The sequence below is a fragment of the Triticum aestivum genome, chromosome 3B (assembly GCF_018294505.1).
Source record: "Triticum aestivum cultivar Chinese Spring chromosome 3B, IWGSC CS RefSeq v2.1, whole genome shotgun sequence".
Taxonomy (NCBI): Eukaryota; Viridiplantae; Streptophyta; class Magnoliopsida; order Poales; family Poaceae; genus Triticum; species Triticum aestivum.
This window is the reverse complement of record NC_057801.1, coordinates 242,355,391-242,373,620: the sequence shown is the minus strand read 5'-3', so window position 1 is coordinate 242,373,620 and position 18,230 is coordinate 242,355,391. Positions and strand designations below refer to the sequence as shown.

Genomic DNA, 18,230 nt, shown 5'->3' with positions numbered 1-18,230 from the left:
CACGGGTTTTTTCCCTTTTCGAAAGAGGCACGCCGTGCCTCTGACGAAATCACCGTGCCTCTCGCGGAAGCAAAACCGTGCTTCTCGCGAAAGAAAAAAAAACAGAAAACGCATTTTTTTCCTTTCCGAAAGAGGCACGCCCGTGCCTCTCGCGAAAGCATAACCGTGCCTCTCCCGGAAGCAAAACCGCGCCTTTCGCGAAAAAAACAGAAAACGCGTTTTTTTCCCTTTCCGAAAGAGGCACGCCCGTGCCTCTCGCAGAATCAAAACCGTGTCTCTCGCGAAAGAAAAATAAAATAGAAAACGCGTTTTTTCCCTTTCCGAAAGAGGCACGCCCGTGCCTCTCGCGAAAGCACAACGGTGCCTCTCGCGGAAGCAAAACCGTGCCTCTCGCGAAAGAAATAAAAAACAGAAAACACGTTTTTTTCCGTTTCCAAGACGCGAAAGCACAACTGTGCCTCTCGCGAAAACAAAACCGTGACTCATGCGAAAAAAATGTGTTTTTTTGCCAAAAATATTTTTTTTGTCGAAAAGCTAGGGAAGACCGGTAGAAAACCAAAACGTAAAAAAAACCCGTTTAAAAAGCCGAAAACGCATGCGGAAAAATAAAAAAACAAAATTCAGATGGAGCGCCCAGAGCGCGACACGTAGCGAATGGCTGAGAGCACGCCAAGTGGCGCTGATCGTTGCGAGGCTCCCGAAGGAGCGCTCGTTAATTTTGCTCGCGGGAATTTCCTATATGACGCACGTTGTGTCAAATTGTGTGGGAATCCCCGACGGGCCGTCCCATATCGCGGCGCAAATTGCGACCACTGACAACAGAAGGAGGAGTTGGGCTGCTGTCCCTTGATATTACATGGGCTGGACAGCCTGCACTGAGCCTCTCGCAATATTATCGTCTCCACCTCCTGCGCATCGTCACCGAGTTCCCGACTCTCGCCTTCCGCCGCCCGTCCAGGATTCCGCCGACGAGGAGGACGCAGCCTCTCGTCCAGCACTCGTTCGACGAGGAGGACGCCGCCGCCTCGCGGCTCGTCTGACCACGCCGACGGCGACTTGCATTGCCTCGTATCACCACTGACAGGGAGTACAATTCCCAAGTCGCTTCCCTTTTTCCGGGAGTGTTGGTACCGGCCGGTGCCATGGACCGGGATCCCGGGGGTATCTTTCGCGGCGACAGTGATGAGGATGAAGGCAGCCTCGATGTCCGCTCCCTGCTCCGCACGCTCCCCCGTTCATATTCCCCATTTTCTTCTATTGGTGCGTGCGTCGCGATGTGATTTGATCTAATGCCAGGGTTTGCTGATTTTGGATGCAGGAGAGATTGGCGAACAAGGAGATGGTTGTTTACCTATAGACGCCTCGCCCAAGATGTTGGCGCTTGCCCAGGTAAATCACAAGCAGACAATTCGAGAGCATTTTGATACTGTAATTTGGTCATAGCATTTATTGCGATCACAAGTTTTTCTATGTGGCACACCTTTCAAGTAGTATGTCTGGATTTTTGGAGATGCAAAGTAGGTAGCTAATCTCAGAATATTTTGAGAGTTTGCTTTCGGTCAAGGATTCTAGGTTATGGTTTAGAAAGAACGATTTTGGGAATAGCATGGTAAGGGTAAAACTTGCTGTATTTGCTGGGAGTTGGTTTGTGAAATTTGTGAAGTTCTGTGGTTACATACATTTACTAGGTGTAGCTTTTTTTGTCTCGTCGTTTCTTGCAGCCGGATAAAAATCAGGAGACTCATTTTCATACCACAGTGAACCACATCACGCAGTCCATGAAGACACAGAAAATCAAGAGGCCGCTTGACGAAGTTGCAATATGTTTCTTTAACACCGTAAGTTGCTACTCATAGTTGCAAGCTTTAACTTGATGCTTGATTAGTTAACTTATTTATCGCTGGTCAAAATAATGTGATTTTACCATAACTAATTGTTCAGACCAGGCAAAGGCAGCATATTTGAGTTCCAACCTGTTAGTCGAGATGTTAATCATTGCTGCTGTATTGCTCTCCTCTCATTTTACTTCATAGAATTGCTGTTACTAGGCCTGATGAATGGACACTGAAGTTTGAGATTAAATTATGCTTTTGAAGTCCACCTTATTCTCATCAAATGAACTGATTAGAACTGCCAGTTGTTGAAAGAATAACATGTTGCGACCATTTGTTCTTTCATATATTAGGCAGTTAAATGAGTTGAAAATTGACCTAAACTGTTTTTTCTGCACCAAGTCCACTTCATTCATCATCAAATGAACTGATTAGAACAAGTGTTGAAAAAATGACATGTTGCTATGATTTATTCTTTTGTCTATTAAGCAGTTAAACATCTGAAAAATTGAGCTAAAATGTTTGTTTTGCACCGTGTTGATTACTATATTTCAACCAATAGGTGGCACTATCTGGTAAGGTTCTTTATAATCTTCCTTACAGAGTGCGACTTTCTCGAGCACTTATGGAGTGGAACTGATATGCTAATATTACATGGTACACTTCTTTGATATAGTTGCCACATAACTCTTGCAGAAAGAAAAGAGAAATTTACAGGATCTGGCTGGCGTATATGTTTACAATGCCACAGAAAGAGATTCTCTCGATAGGCCTAATGAAGGATTGATTACCGAGTTTTCTTGCATAGAAGGTAATGCTATGAATTGTTCTTTCTGCATAGCTGATCAGAGTTTGAGTGATACACATGCTAGGCTACTTTCATGTACTACAGATTTGTATATAACTCTTGCAGAAAATTTAAAATTGTATAGTTGGATGATTGACTTATATCACATTATGCATGCATAAAAATCTTGCTACAAGACTGGAACTCGGACATTGTAGTATCTCAATTGATTCTGGCATTTGCATCTGATGCTGATTTCATCTTTTGTATTCTCTTGATCATTGAAAATTGCAAGGCCCATATCCATGTTTCTGGAAAGTTAGCTACGAAATCATTAGTAGCAGTACATGGACATCCTAAGCATGGTGCTTATTTCATTTTGTTTTCGCCTAAACAGAAAGGCCCGATGGATGAAATTGGAGTGGGATAATTGTGTATGAAAAGCTCAGCAATTGTGATTTTACTATATTCTTTGTTTTCACTCATGCTAGATTCTTTTATGAACAACATTGGAAGTCAATATGGAATGACCTCTGGATCTAAGGAAAATGCCCTGTACAATGCTCTTTGGGTTGCACAGGCACTACTGTGCAAAGGGTAACTCAACTTTTCTCTTTTGTTTCTTAAATGTCATAGTTTATATCAATTAACACATTCCAGTAGCCTTAAACATTTGCATAGAGGTGTAGCCTGTATACAAGTATTAACTGTACCTTTCTTGGGGGATACAGTACTACAACAAACTTTAAATTTCTTTGTATCATGCACAAAGATCTAGTTTGCATTAGCTTGATCGTTGTGCATATTATACTTACAAGTGAATGTAACATACTTTAGGTATTTTAACAATATTTTGCTGAATGCTGATGCATATATTTACATGTTAGTGATGCCTTAGCTATCATTTAATGTAATGGTTAACACCTATATGGTTCAACTTCAATGATTCCACTTTCTTCATTAAACATTTGTCAGATCTCTGAGGACTCTGAGTAAGAGAATTCTCATATTCACCAACCAGGATGATCCTTTTATTGGCATTACAGGAGCAGCAAAGACTGATATGATTAGGAGAACGATTCAATATGGAAAAGTTTGTCTATGACACAAACATCTATTCTTTTTTCATGCAAAGTAATGTGGTGTGTTCCTAATGATCTTTTGTTTTTGTTCTATAATTACTTGCCAACCTTCAGGATGCACGAGCTCTTGGCCTGTCTATCGAACTTCCATTGAGCAAGTCTGATGAGAATTTCAACATGTCCCTGTTTTATGCGGTAAGTCTCTTCAACTCCCCTCTACCCTTGTATCAGTGCCAAATGCTAAGCAACTTCGATCTCCCAGGATTTGATTGGTCTGGACGAGGATGAAATAGTGCCATATATGCCATCTTCTGGTGAAAAGTATTGTTCATTCTTTAAGCATCAGTACTTGTTGATTTTTTCCTTTGTCTTGTTGGTTACAGAAATGCAAATACTCAATAGCATCTTATTCTTCCCATTACCTTGCACAAACACAAGTAGAGAACAAAAATTGATGGTCGACTGTGGGCTTGCAATTCTTGCGAAAGTAGATAATCTGTGTCACAGAACTAGATCTGAGAGCAAATTTACAATCTGTTGTGGCTTGTGTCTATATAGACTTGTTATTGTCCTCCCAATGAAATTTGTCCGTAGTGGGTGTCAACTCCGTGCAGTGTCCTCCACATGTTTTAAGGATATAGTATAAAACATCTGAGTTGAATCGTTCACTTGTCATCTGTTTAATTTACAAATATTTTCATAACGTTTTTTGCTATTCTGCACGGAATTTAAGTTAATTAACCTCAGGGACGCTTGTATGAACTAATCCAGCTGTAAAACCATTGGTATGTGTTTGGGTGTAGGGAACCATCTCGGAAATTCAATTAGGCTCCCGGAACCATCTCGGAAACTCAATAGCCTCTTGGCTCGCTCCCGCTCAAGGCGGCTCGCCATTATGGCGACCTCCCTGCTGAGGCGATCCGCTGCCTCCTCCATGGTGGCCTCCGCCGTACGAAGCTTCTCGGTCATGGATTCAAGTCACTTGCGAAGCTTTGCACTCTCCTCTTGGTGGTGGAGGAGCGCGTCGCTCGTCTTCCGCTTGAGATCTTCAAGCTCCGCCTCCATGCATCGGAGCTCCCTGTCCTTGGCCCTGAGCTTTACCCTCGTCCTCTCCATGAGGGCTTTGAGCTTGGCGTCCTTGGCCTGGAGCTCCATCCTCTGGGCCTGAACCTCCTCCGCGAGGCGCTTCGCCTCGAACTTTGCCACTTCCTGAGCTGCCATGGGAGGTGGAAGAGGAAGGGGGAGGGGAGAACTGGAAGAAAGTAAGGAGTAATCCGCCTCTCCTTGGCATTTGTAGCCGAGCATGATGGATCAGCTCCTTGATCATGAGGGTCAGCGATCCTACCAATGCACGTTTGGGTTCCCAAGACGAACTCAAGTGGCGCCCTGTCCCGTCTACTTGGGGAATTAATGGAAAGCGGCATCATGTCCGCTCTCACTGGCGCAAGAACGAAGAGGCTCAAGACTCAGCCAGCCGCTCGCGCGTACCGACGCATTCCCAAATACTGACGCGGCGGGTTTGATTCCCTCCACCAATGTGAAAAGGGCGCCACGCATCGTGGGGATACTAGACGTTCAGTGTTCCGAGATCTAATTCATGTTTCCATCAAGAGAACATAAATCTAGTTACCAAAAGTGCAAGAAAAAACTAAAGAATAGAGGATTTAACTCAATCTCAAAAAAGGACTATGCAACCAAGGATTGAATGGATATGATTCTTGATTAAAAAGTCACACAGTTCATCTATACATTATTATCATTATACTTTGCTGCTGCAATAGGGCCCATTTTAGAGTTTGGCACAGGGCCTCCGATTTTGCCGGCCCGGCCCTGCGACCATTCCAATTGACTCGCATCCGGCAAGCAGTGATAGCCAGCCACCGCACCCTCCGCGTGGTGTACTGGTTCTGCGTACGCAGACCTTTAACAGCACGTGGCGAGGGGGCAGGCGATCCAGTGGAATACCAAGACGCAAGGGGTGACTCACCCCAGTATTCCCTGCATGGTGCACACCTGCACAGAGGCGTGTCATGCCTGCATCGGGTCAGCATCTTGGGCGGTGGTGACAAGACATGCACTCGTTCCTGGAAGCCAGAGGACGACGACACTTCATCAAGCATTTAATGAACCCACCTATCTCTTCATGGTAGGTGCCCTCTACTGTAGCAACTATGGTGTCCGTTGCAATATAAAAGGAGAACCGGGCTACAGTGGGAAAAGGGGGGGGGGGGGGCGGAGATTTTGACAAACACAAAACTGGATCTACTCCAGGGTTGGGTTGGACACTAAGGACATAGATAGGAGCAACACTGCACTTTCCGTTCTTGGAAGGAACATGTAGGTCACTGTCAGCCAAATCAACCACACACAAAGCAGGAGTAGCGTCTTACGCGGTAATGCAGCCCGGACTTGGGTAGATTGTTGTGTCCTTGTTAGAGTATGTAATGGGCCTAATGGGCCTGGGCTGGCGGTATAGCCCGTTAGTCTTAGGGTTAATTAGAGATAAGGGTCGCTTGCTTAGGGGTCAAGTAAGCCTTGCTTGGGAGTCAAGTAAACCTCTCTATATAAAGAGAGATGTATCAATCTAAGCAAGCAAGAATTAATAAGGAAATCCCTTCCCTCTTGCCCGGCCGTGGGTAGAAAGGCCCCCGGCCGGCCCTCTCGCGCCCTCCTTCTAGCAGCGCCATTACAATTTGGTAACAGCTAGCTTTGGTTTGATCATGTCTTCAACGCCGCCAAGCCTGTCTCTTCCTCTGCGGTCACCTCGTCGCCTCCGGCGACCACCACGACCTTCGCCCCGCTCCTACCCGCGCCGGGATCCTCCGTCGCGCCCGCCCCCAACGTCCTCACCCCGGAGGAGGTGTCCAGGGTGCTGCAGGACCTAACCCAGGCGGTCCAGGAGATCCTCCTGTTCTTGGCCGGGTCCTACGGGGCGCACCCGGCTGCGCCGCCCATCGCCGCCCCCACGCCGCCGTGGTTGTCGTGGCAGCCGCCGCACCAGGTGGCCTTCTCCGCGCTCGTCGGGCCGCTACAACTGCCATCCATCGCCACCACCGCCCAGCCCTGGCTGCAGTGGCAACCGCCGCTCTTGGTGGCCTCCGCCGCGCTCGGCGCTCCGCCGCAGCAGCCGCAACCGCTGCCCGGCGCGACACCGCAGCAGCCGCTGCAGCTGCAGCAACCACCGCCGGTCAGCTCCGCTGCCCAGTATGGGATGCCCTACGACGGGACTGCGACGACCTCGTTTCCATCAGCGTCGCCGCCATCCCAGGGCGTCTGCATCCAGCAGATCAAGTCCCCGCCGTCGCCGTCACCGCTTTCGTCTTGGATCGCTACCCGCCATGTGTCGGCGGCGGTGAGGTTGCAGGCTGCTGCGCGCGGCCTCCTAGCGCGTCGGTGTGTGCGGGCGATGCGTGATCTGCAGCTGCCGCTCCTCCAAGTTGTCCTTCGCTGCGCAAAGGATCTCGATCTCGTTCGCTGCGTCGGGGATCTTGGGCATGCGGTTTCCCCCACGGGCGGCAGGCATGCTGTTTTCCCCGCGGGCAGCGACCTCAAAGTCTGCGACATCGGCGGTTGGGGGAGGGGGGGGGGGGAGGGCGCACCCCTCCTCGTCATTCTCCATCGCAAGCCCTCCACTCTTTCCTATGCGGTGCAGACCAACAGCCGTCCGGCGGGGAGAAGGCAGGGTGTCACCGACAGGAGCGCACCGCGTAGCACCACTGCTTTCCGCCGCCGGCCGCCGCGAGGGCGCCTCTGCTGGTCGCTCTTGCGACCACTTCCAGGTGGCCATACACATGCACTCCTTTGGTCCAGGTGGTGTCCATGGGATCCAGGTGGCTGTACACGTGCACGTCCAACGTGCGGATGGTGTCCACTTTTTGTTGAGGGGTCCAAAATAAAGCGTCCCTGTCCATTTCAGGTTGAGAGTATTAAAACAAGCCGTGATGTAAAAGGCTTGTTTTCAGGTGTTAGGTTTGTGTTGCGTAGAGTCATGGTTATAAGTTGGTTAGGCTGCAGCTCGAGGACAAGCTGCATGTCGAGGTGGGGTGTAGTGTTAGAGTACGTAATGGGCCTAATGGGCCTGGGCTGGCGGTATAGCCCATTAGTCTTAGGGTTAATTAGAGATAAGGGTCGCTTGCTTAGGGGTCAAGTAAGCCTTGCTTGGGAGTCAAGTAAACCTCTCTATATAAAGAGAGGAGATGTATCACTCTAAGCAAGCAAGAATTAAGAAGGAAATCTTCAGTCCTTGGTAGCGCCCTCCTTCTAGCAGCGCCATAGCAGTCCTCTTGGCACCTTTTACGTTGAGATTGATCCATGCTTTGCGCCCCGTCTGCGAATTGGCAAGGGACATCTTCAGTCCTTGGTGTCTCACGTGTGTTCTGCACACGCGCGACGACTGGCTGCAATACAGATAGGTTGCATCCATAATACAGGCCATGGCTACGCCCTTCGATCCCAAACTTCTAGTACACGGTTACAAAGGACATGGAGCCTTCCTTTTGTGTTATGAAGGCCCATACTACTCAAAATTCATGGCGATTGATGATTTTGATCTAAGTTCAATGGAGTCTCAACCAAAACATACTACATGGAGCCTCAACCAACCTACCGTATCCCCCAAATCAAACACACCTAAGTTTCATCAAACCACTCGATCTGCTACTGTTTGTCTCACTAATTTTTCAAATCGTAGGATGGCTGCTGACAACAAGATGCATTTCCTGAAGCTGGAGGAGGAGGTGGTGATCCCGACTACGTTCAAATGTGCCATTACTTAGTAAGTTTCAGTGTTTCATCAACGCACTTAAAGTTCCAGTCCTCGATTTGTTGTGATGTCTCCCCTCGCCTGTCACACACCACACCCACTTATTTTATATTTCTCTATGATGCAGTGACTTGCTCTTCAAACCGGTGGTCTTGGGTAAGTTTTGATTCATTCTATCCAGAGTTACACACATGTTTTTCACTGAATTGTTTTATTGATAATATAGTTTGTGGACACACCTTCTCGTTCTGGAGTATTGCTGAGCATATGAGCATCTTAGTTGACACTCTATGCCCCTTGTGCAAGACGCAGTTTGCACATTTTCCAAAAATATGTGAGACTTATCATACTTTGGTTAAGAAATTGAAACCAGCGGAGTATGCAAGAGTTGAAGCGGAATTTTTAGGTGCGTAGCATTGACTACTCTAGTCTACTTTTGTCTTACCACACCTTACATTTTTTCAATTATATTGTTGCGATTGTCTTGCAGAACAAGAGAGAAGCTTGGGGAGATCATCTCCACCAGTTGATGGTATTAGTTTTATAATAGTTATCGAATTGACAATTTCTTTACTGTGTGCATTAAGGCATTAACTCCTTAAATAGTTGGTTTGCAGGATGAGCTTTGTTTTGAGTGTAACAAGCTACTATACAAGCCATCAGTCTTAAATTGTGGACACGGTATTAAAATTAGAGTTTTTGCCTACGTTTAGTGACTTCTTAATGTGAAAATTGATATTTTTTCCTTCTGTTTTTTTTTCTGAAGTTTGTTGCAAAAGCTGCTTGCCATCTAGTGATGGGCTATTGGCATGCAAGCGTTGCGGAGTGTTCATCCAGGGAAGTTTCCCTCTGTGTGCATTTCTCTGGATGAGATCATCCAAGAGTTCTTCCCGCGGGAGTACGCTGCAAGGGCTGAGGCTGTTGGACTAAGTTTTGAGCCTTTATCATCGGGTAAGCATCGGGAACGTGTTCAGTTGTTTCTTGCCTTACTAAAATATTGATCACACTTGGGTGGGGGAGAGATAGGGGAGCTGGACTCAGGAGAGAGAGCTAGAGAGGTGTGCTGCATGTGGGCACACATCGTCACACTTGTGATTTAGGGTTGCTTATCTTACACTTCTATTGTTGGCAAAATGATAGTCTGGGCACAAAACCTAGGGTGTAGCATCCACCCTCGTCGACCTGATGTCCATATGGCGTATAGCCTGAAAATCTTGGTGTAGATTATGAACGGCAGAGACATGCTCACTGCTATGTGTTCCGTGGTGCTCTGCTCCGGAGCCACCGGTCTACACAAGAAACTAAAGTTGAATCGCTCTCAAACCAACTGCTTTGGAAACTTTAGGTTCAGAGTTTGATTATCACATTGCCTTGCCTGCGTTCGGTACCCTGGTGGTTTACTGAATGCGTGGTGCAGCCGTGAGGTCACCTTATCCACTCCGCAACTCACTAGGAATGCCATCTCTGCCCAAGTCTCTTCTCCTGTCGGGACACCTTAGTGGATTACTACCGTTTATGGGCAAATAAAGCTGAAACTGGTAAGATCTCCTTCCTGGCTGAGCCCCATGATGCTCACACGGCTTGCTCTTCCCGTGGATGCTTTGTGGATCTTCGACCCGGGACCGCACCAGATCGTCAGCCGCAAGCAGAATGCCTTCATGGGTGGGCGGTCATTGCATGATAACTTCATCCTCTTCCGAGAGACTGCACACTCTCTCTACAACAACTCGTGTGCTACACAAATTGGACCTATCCAAAGCCTTTGATTCAGTCTCTTCCCTGTCTTCTTTGAAGTGCTCAAGAGTTGGGAGCATCGGTTTCAGTGACCAATGGCGAGATTGGCTTGCAATCCTCTGGCCCTCAGCTAGCACTCGAGTCATGCTCAACGGAGTGCAGGTCCACCAATTTGGCACAGAAAGGGGCTGCGCCAAGGTGACATGCTTTCCCCAATGCTCTTCGTCATCGCGGTTGATGCCCTCAGCTGTCTTCTCCACCACGCCACCACACTTGGTGTCCTGGAGCAATTGCAAGCGCTGTCCCGTGGCCGGAGTTTCACTTTATGCAGACAACTGGGTCATCTTCTGCCATCCCTCCGTGCACTGGCGGAGCTTAGGCAAGGCCGAATGGGCCGTGGCCCGCCCAGCCCAGCCGAAAATGGGGAAGGATGAGATGAAATTTGGGCCTCAAGTACAAGTACTATGTGTAATTCTTTAGTCCGGCCCGCCCAGCCTTTTTCCTGTAGCTCCGCCACTGCCTCCATGCATGACCTCATTGCCTCCGTGAATTTTATCGCTTTTCGGTGAAGCCTCACATCGGTGCACCAATTACACTGAAAGCTTGGCCATGTCTCTGCACTGTTCACCCGATGAGGTGGCCTTGGTCGCCATCCAGCTTGGTTGTGGAGGAATTCCCACTTCCCTACCTCGGGTTCACCTCACTGTGCGCCGACCTACTGCTGCTATTCCCTATTATCTTGTGCTAGCCAGCGGAGTTTGGTGGAATTGGTGTCAAAGACCAGGAGCGTCCCGGGGTCGCTCTACACCCCCACTTGCTTTGGTTTAGACGCACAGACAGTCAGCGATCCTGGAGCGGCCTTGAGTTGCAGTTCTCAGCTATAGAGAAGGCCATGGTTTTCGTCTCCACCTTCATGTGTGTCAGGAATGGAACCAAGTCCCTCTTTTGGAAAGGTCGATGGCTGGATGGCCGTGCCCCCAGCAGGACTACACAACTGATTTATGGGCATGTGCCCAAGAGGCTTAGGAAGTAGAGGAAAGTGGCTATGGCTGCGCATAACCATTCTTGGATGCTCAACATCCACGGATTGCTTGGCTTGCGTGAGCTCATCCAGCCTTCACGCGCTGTGTCCCAAGTGCAATTCAGTGACCAACCTGATCACCTCCTTTGGCGTTGTACTGAGAGCGGCACCGTGCAAAGCCTCCTTCGGAGGTTCCACCGGATGCAGAGCTTGGAAGCTTACCTGGCCCTCGTGGGCACCGGCACCACGCGAGGTGAAGGTCTTCTTTCTGCTTGCTGCCCGTGATAGATTCTAGACCGCTCAACGGCTTGAACGCCGCAATCACCCTCACCAGCCAGCCTGCATGTTCTGCAACCAAATCCTTGAGACTATGGCGCACTTCTGGTCAAATGCTCCTTCGCAAGGCATGTGTGTAGGAAAGCTCTGGCTTGGACCAGGTTCCCTTTCCGTCCACTCGACCCCGGTGAGCCTCTTGTTGATCGATGGCTCATGGCCAGGGCTTGCTCGCCCAAGGATCTTCATAAAGGTGCCACCTTGAGATGTCCTTCTCACCTCCTGGATGCTGTAGAAGCACTGCAATGACTGCACTTTTAACAGTGCCAATGCGTGTGTTGTTGTGCTACTGGGGCTAATCAAGGACGAGGCCAAAGGTTGGGCCCAAGCCAGCGAATAGGGCTTAGGATGTGTTCGCCCGGGGAGTGGGATGTCTGCCAAACCCCAGCACTCTGTTTCGTGTACCCTGCCCCTGCTTGGGGGTTTGTAGTTTTTTCTGTCTTTGTGAATATATTGAGACGCAAGCTTTGCGTTTTCACGAAAGAAAACAAGATTGATTATATATAACAAAAAATGTTGGCCATCTAATCATTTTGCTTCTATTAATTCATTAATATGATTACTGTTTAGTTTGAGATGAAAATAAATCTATAATAATGAGTTGCCGTTCATGAACTTGTGTTTCTTGACGTTTAGGTAGTTCGCTCAACAATGATAGCAGAAGCATGCCTCACAGGGTTGGCAATGTGCACGTTGGTGTTGGATGTGACAATTGTGGAGTAAGTGAAGTTGTACATACCTAGATTATAGTTTGTAATGGCCACATTAGGGCACTCACAAACTTGCATATTATGTCAAACGTGTGTGCAGGCAGAACCGATTCGAGGTAACAGGTATAGCTGCATGGACTGTGCGGTGGGTTACGATCTTTGTGAAGACTGCCATTCAAAGGGGTCAACATGCGGGGGGCGATTTAACCAGCAACACCTGCCTGGCCATAGAATGGAAGCTAACAATACACTGCTCCTGAAAAATGTTATGGACTACAACAGTATCACAGATAATGAGCTATGGAACGACAATGAGCAGCCTCAGCCAGGGGGTGAGGAGCATGATGAGGATAATGGGGTGGAGGAATATGCGGAAGATGAGGAATATGAGGAAGATGAGGAGGATGTTGAGGATGTCGATGAGGAACGTACAACCTGCAGAATTGTGTAACTGCGGCTCATGTTGAATCGTGATGCCATATACTCATGTTGAATTCTTAAGTGATTATCGCTTCACTAAGAGTTGCTTTGTAACCAAACAATTAGGGATTTTAGTCTGATTAATGGATACAACATAATCTGGTAACTAAACTAGCTGAAAGTACCCTGTCCACGTTTGTTTGCTGAGCAGAATTTTCTTGTGCTTTTTGAGCTCCTTCGACGAGCAGATCTTCACTTTTCCGGAGATATGTATGTCTGTTGCTTAGGATGCTTCGGAAGAACTAGAGCTAGCGAGAGTCGCCCTGCACGCTTTGGCTTCTGTAATTTTCCTTTCACCCAATCACATCAAAGCCATTGCGCACGCTTGGTTACCTGCATGACTTTTGACCTCCTTGCGCATTTGTGGCTGAGTTTATACAATACAACCCAAAAAAAATGATCTGCACTTTTAGCATATGTGGCTGAGTAGATACAAGCAAAAATATCATCAGACCCAATAACCATCGGGACAATGGCGCATCCTTGTGATGTCCACGTCGGACAGGAAGGACAAAAGGAACGCGACGCAGGAGTGCTGCTCAACATTGACAACCGGCCTGACTGTGGGTCATGCTTGCGTATTGGTCAGAATAATAGAGATCGATATCTAACCTAACCCGGGTCTCCTCGACGATTCCCTTCCCTCTTGCCCCGCTGGAATTGGATCCTCTACCATAGAGAAGGAAATTTAGAGAAGCTATGGTAAAAAAAAGAAGAAGACTAAAATGACTAAAATGATTTTGTAAATTGCTGATCTGATGTGTACATTTAGAGTAGAGGTAAAAACACACCAAGTCCTGAAACTTGTCCAACATGTGATGGTTTAGTTCTAAAACTTGCAAAAGTGAACTATGTAGTCCTAGAACTTGCACACAATGTGCAAATTTAGTCCTGAGCCAATCAGAGGTAACCAAGTGGCGCCAGCTGGCCCGGCCCATTCATCGCTGAACAATTCGCAGATACCTCCTGCCGTTTTGTCAATTCAACCAGTAGTATACCCATTGAATCCTTGAATCCGGCTGTCGGTTAACCCACGGCGGGCGGCACGGCCATGCCCACTGTGCCGAGCATCCGCACGGTGGCCGCCGTCTTCGGGCTGCTGCTTCTCGCCTTCGCGCTCTCCTCCACCGTCATCTACCTCGTCTCCCCGGCCCGCGCAGCCCCCCCCCCCCCAGCATCCTCCTCCTCAACCTCTGCCCCTTCTTTGCCAGGTGCTCGCCCGCCTCGCCGCTCCGCGTCTTCACGTAAGACACCCCCTCCCCCCGCGCTTCCACATCGCCATGATGACCGCCTCGAGGAATGGCCGCGGAGATGGGGGACTCCGAGGGGAACTCCACCACGTTCCTCGCGTGGCCGTCCTCCACGGGCAGGATCATGCGGCAACACAGCATGGAGTACTGGATGATGGCTTCCCTGCAGCAACAACAACAACAAGGAGGAGCGGCGAGGCCGTGGGTGTCGGAGGCCGTCCGGGTACGGGATCCAGACGCCGTCGATGCCTTTTTCGTGCCCTTCTCCTCGCTCAGCTTCAACGTGCACGGCCGCAACATGACCGATCCCGATACCGAGGCCGACCGCCTCCTTCAGGTAGCAGACGCTCCTCCACACTCCCTTATCACACTGCTTTTGCTGGTAGCTCTGTCCTTTGGCCTAGAATGGATCATCTCGGCTCTGATTGAGACATCTCTACTCTGAATTGTGTTTTGGACGCGTCTGGCTGGCGGTCGTTGGCTCGCTAGCGCTCGCGAGCGGCCGACCAGAAAAGGTAAGCAACTGTCCCCCTGGTCCTTCCGGGCCAGCTGTTCCCATGCGCTTACAAAGGAAAATCAGGATCCCCACCACCGGTCACTTTCACGTGATACCGATCAACTTCCAACGCCCCCTCGCCCACCCACTCTCCCCGCTGGTCGCCCAGCTTCTTCCCCACGAAAGAAAGGGATCCATGGCCATGAACCAAATCCTGTAGAGCTGACATGGCAAAGCACTCTAGGTGAGGAGATCTGGGTCAGAAAACAATAAGAGAAGAGAGGCTTACCAGGCAACACCATCAGGTGAGAAAATTCTTTTGCTCTCCCAGATCAAACCTTGTTCACTTTCCCCTGCCAGTTCCCCCTGAATCTCCCAAATCAAGTAAAAAATCTCCATGATTGGAGGGAGAAGGAAGACCAAGAAAAGCACTAGAAAATATGTGGATATGATATTTGCACAACTGATTCACTTTCCTGTGCAAGTAAACAATTGTTTCGAACCAACTATCTCCCGGATGTGTGCAACAAACACACCCAGGGAGAATTTTAGCAGAAAAAACTTGATGTAGTCCGTGTGCAACTAAACATGGTTTGAAAGCCAACTTTCCACTAGATGTGTGCAACAAGAACACCCATGGATGAGTTGCAGATACCATGGATTTCTAGCCAACTGAACATGTATTCTAGCCAACTAAACATGCATTCTAGCCAACTTTGTACCTGAATGTGTGCAAATAAACACAATAAAAAATTTGTAGTATCAGTGGAAACAAAAAAGCATAATTGTGCAGCTAAACATGCATTCTAACCAACCTGTGCATGGATGTGTACAAGTAAATACAAATAAAACTGTAGTATCTGTGCAAAAAACACCTGATGTTTGTGCAACCACACACATGATCCACGCCAACTTCTCTAGCGAAGTGTGCAACAGACAAACAAACCAAGCTAACGAAACCACAAACCATAGTAATCGTCACGCATATAATCTTGTCCCACACAAATTGCTGACCTAAAAGTGGAAAATATGTTCAATATACTAAAAGTAAAAACAGAAAAGCCGATGAAATCTATAACTATATGCTGTCATGTAAATCTTCTTTCTTCTTTCATCTGGACCTGTCATCTCAATTGTAGCATCAAATTATGTGCAGAAAAATCTACATCAGCTCCTTGCCAAACAAACCTGCACATCATTACAGCAACACAAAAATGTGCGAAAACATTGAAGTAAAAGTCCTATTTTCTATCTGTGCAACCTATTTACTGCAGAATGTGCAACAAACACAACCATTCTGTGCAAACAAAATGCAAACCTGTTGTAAATAGATTTTGATAAAAATACAGAGTTTGTGCAACTAATATGTCATACTGGTGTGCAAGTACTTATGATTGTGTCGTTGCACAAAAACAAAATGTTTGTAGGTTGTTTGAAACTCTTTGATGATTAATTTTATCATTTCACTTCCATCTTTTTAATGTGAAGGGCGCGTGTAGCAGCATCAAAAGAAAGATGATTGATCTTAATGAGTTTCCTCCTGATCTTAATGAGCTTCCTCATGATATGGATCAACATCAACCCAGCATACCACTAGGAGGTAATGCTGATTATGAGACAAAAAATGTGCACTCCATGCAACCAAGACCTGAGCATAGTCCTATGCGCCATGAACATGTGGCAGGGCAGTCATCAACCTGTGGTGTCCCTGTAGTGGTGTCTTTGCAGTCAAATAGCCATACTCTAAATGACACGGGCACTTGCTGGTCCAACCAGGACTAATAGCTAGGAGCTCGAGTTGTTGATAGTGCTGTACAAGGAGAAGAAGGAGAGGATGAGGTTGGGTCTCAGCCCATGGAACCCTATGTTGGCATGAGGTTTGACAACCTTCAAGTTGCTAAGGATCATTACAATAGCTACGCCCTACGGATGGGTTTCTCTGTCAAGATGAACACCTCGAGGCGGACACTTGACACAAATGAATTGGTAAAACAACAGTTTGGTTGTGAAAGTGCAACTAATCCTCGGGTGGTTCTGGTAATTCATTACAACATATAGCTCATTGAACTACAAGTTAAATATTTTAGAAAGTTCAATGATTGGCATGTGAAAGCACAAGTGCTCCCTGGGTGATTTTGGTAATTAATGTCAACATATTTCTTGTTGGACTAATACTTTCATCTTGTATACTTCAGATAAGTTCAACAGTGGAGTGGCATGGACAAGAGGATGTGGAACCCCTTCAAGATGCTAAGGACAAAGGATTAGCTCAAGCTCAAAGCTCAGGACTCTACATTTCCTATTTTAGTGATCCAAGATCACATTGAGTCCATAGGAAAGCCAATACTATTAAAAGGGGATGAGGTGTTGCTTAATGGCTTGCTTGCTCAAAGTGCTTAGTGATATGCTCCAAAGCCCTCAGCCACTTTCGCATATCCACATATGTCCCAAACCAAAAGTCAAACTCGGCTCAACCAATTTGATCCATCTGGCGCCACCGAGTTCATTTGACATAGCCACCGCCAGAAACCCTAATTAGTTCGGTCACACCGATGGGATCTCGGTCTCACCGAGATGGGCTTGCAAACTCTCCGTTGTCTATTGCAATACGGTCACACCGAGTTTGCCTGACCAACTCTCTGTTTTACTTATTACCAAACCGGTCCCATAGAGTTGTGTAATCGGTCAAACCGAGATGAGATTTTACCCTAACCCTTGCACATCGGTCCCACCGAGTTGATCATATCGGTCCCACCAAAATTGCCTAATGGTCATATATGCACTGAATCGGTTCGACCGAGTTTTCTGATTCGGTCCCACCGAATTTGGTATAATGTGTGTAACGGTTAGATTTTGTGTCAAGGCTATATATACCCCTCCACCCTCTCCTCATTCGTGAGGGAAGCCATCAGATCTTGCCTACACTTCCACTACTCATTTTCTGAGAGAGAGCCACCTACTCATGTGTTGAGACCAAGACATTCCATTCCAACCATATGAATCTTGATCTCTAGCCTTCCCCAAGTTGCTTTCCACTCAAATCATCTTTCCACCAAATCCTATCCTATGAGAGTGAGTTGAGTGTTGGGGAGACTATCATTTGAAGCACAAGAGCAAGGAGTTCATCATCAACACACCATCTATTACCTTTTGGAGAGTGGTGTCTCCTAGATTGGTTAGGTGTCACTTGGGAGCCTTCAATAAGATTGTGGAGTGAACCAAGGAGTTTGTAAGGGCAAGGAGATCGCCTACTTCGTGAAGATCTACCCTAGTGAGGCAAGTCCTTCATGGGCGATGGCCATGGTGGGATAGACAAGGTTGCTTCTTCATGGACCCTTCATGGGTGGAGCCCACCGTGGACTCGCGCAGCCGTTACCCTTCATGGGTTGAAGTCTCCATCAACGTGGATGTACGATAGCACCACCTATCGGAACCACGACAAAAACATCCGTGTCTCCAATTGCGTTTGCACACTCCAAACCCTTCCCTTTACATTTTTGCAAGTTCCATGCTTTACTTTCTGCTGCTCATACACCTTTGCATGCTTGCTTGATTTGTATTGTGAATGGTTAAACTTGTGCTTAAACCCCACCCAAACTTGAAAAACTTAAAAACTGCCAACTTTGTGTGTTGAGTGTCTAATCACCCCCTCTAGACACCTCTTCTCGATCCTTTCAATTGGTATCAGATCTTTGGTCTCCATTGCTTTGGTTTAAACAGCATTGGAGGAAGATGGATGAGTC

At 47.5% G+C, this 18,230-nt stretch overlaps 2 pseudogenes; both read left to right on the top strand.

Moving 5' to 3' along the window:
- The first annotated feature begins 873 nt into the window (after positions 1 to 873).
- On the top strand, positions 874 to 12,872 carry LOC123069529 (ATP-dependent DNA helicase 2 subunit KU70-like; annotated as a pseudogene).
- Positions 12,873 to 13,792: 920 nt separating this feature from the next.
- On the top strand, positions 13,793 to 14,436 carry LOC123067475 (uncharacterized; annotated as a pseudogene).
- Positions 14,437 to 18,230: the final 3,794 nt, after the last annotated feature.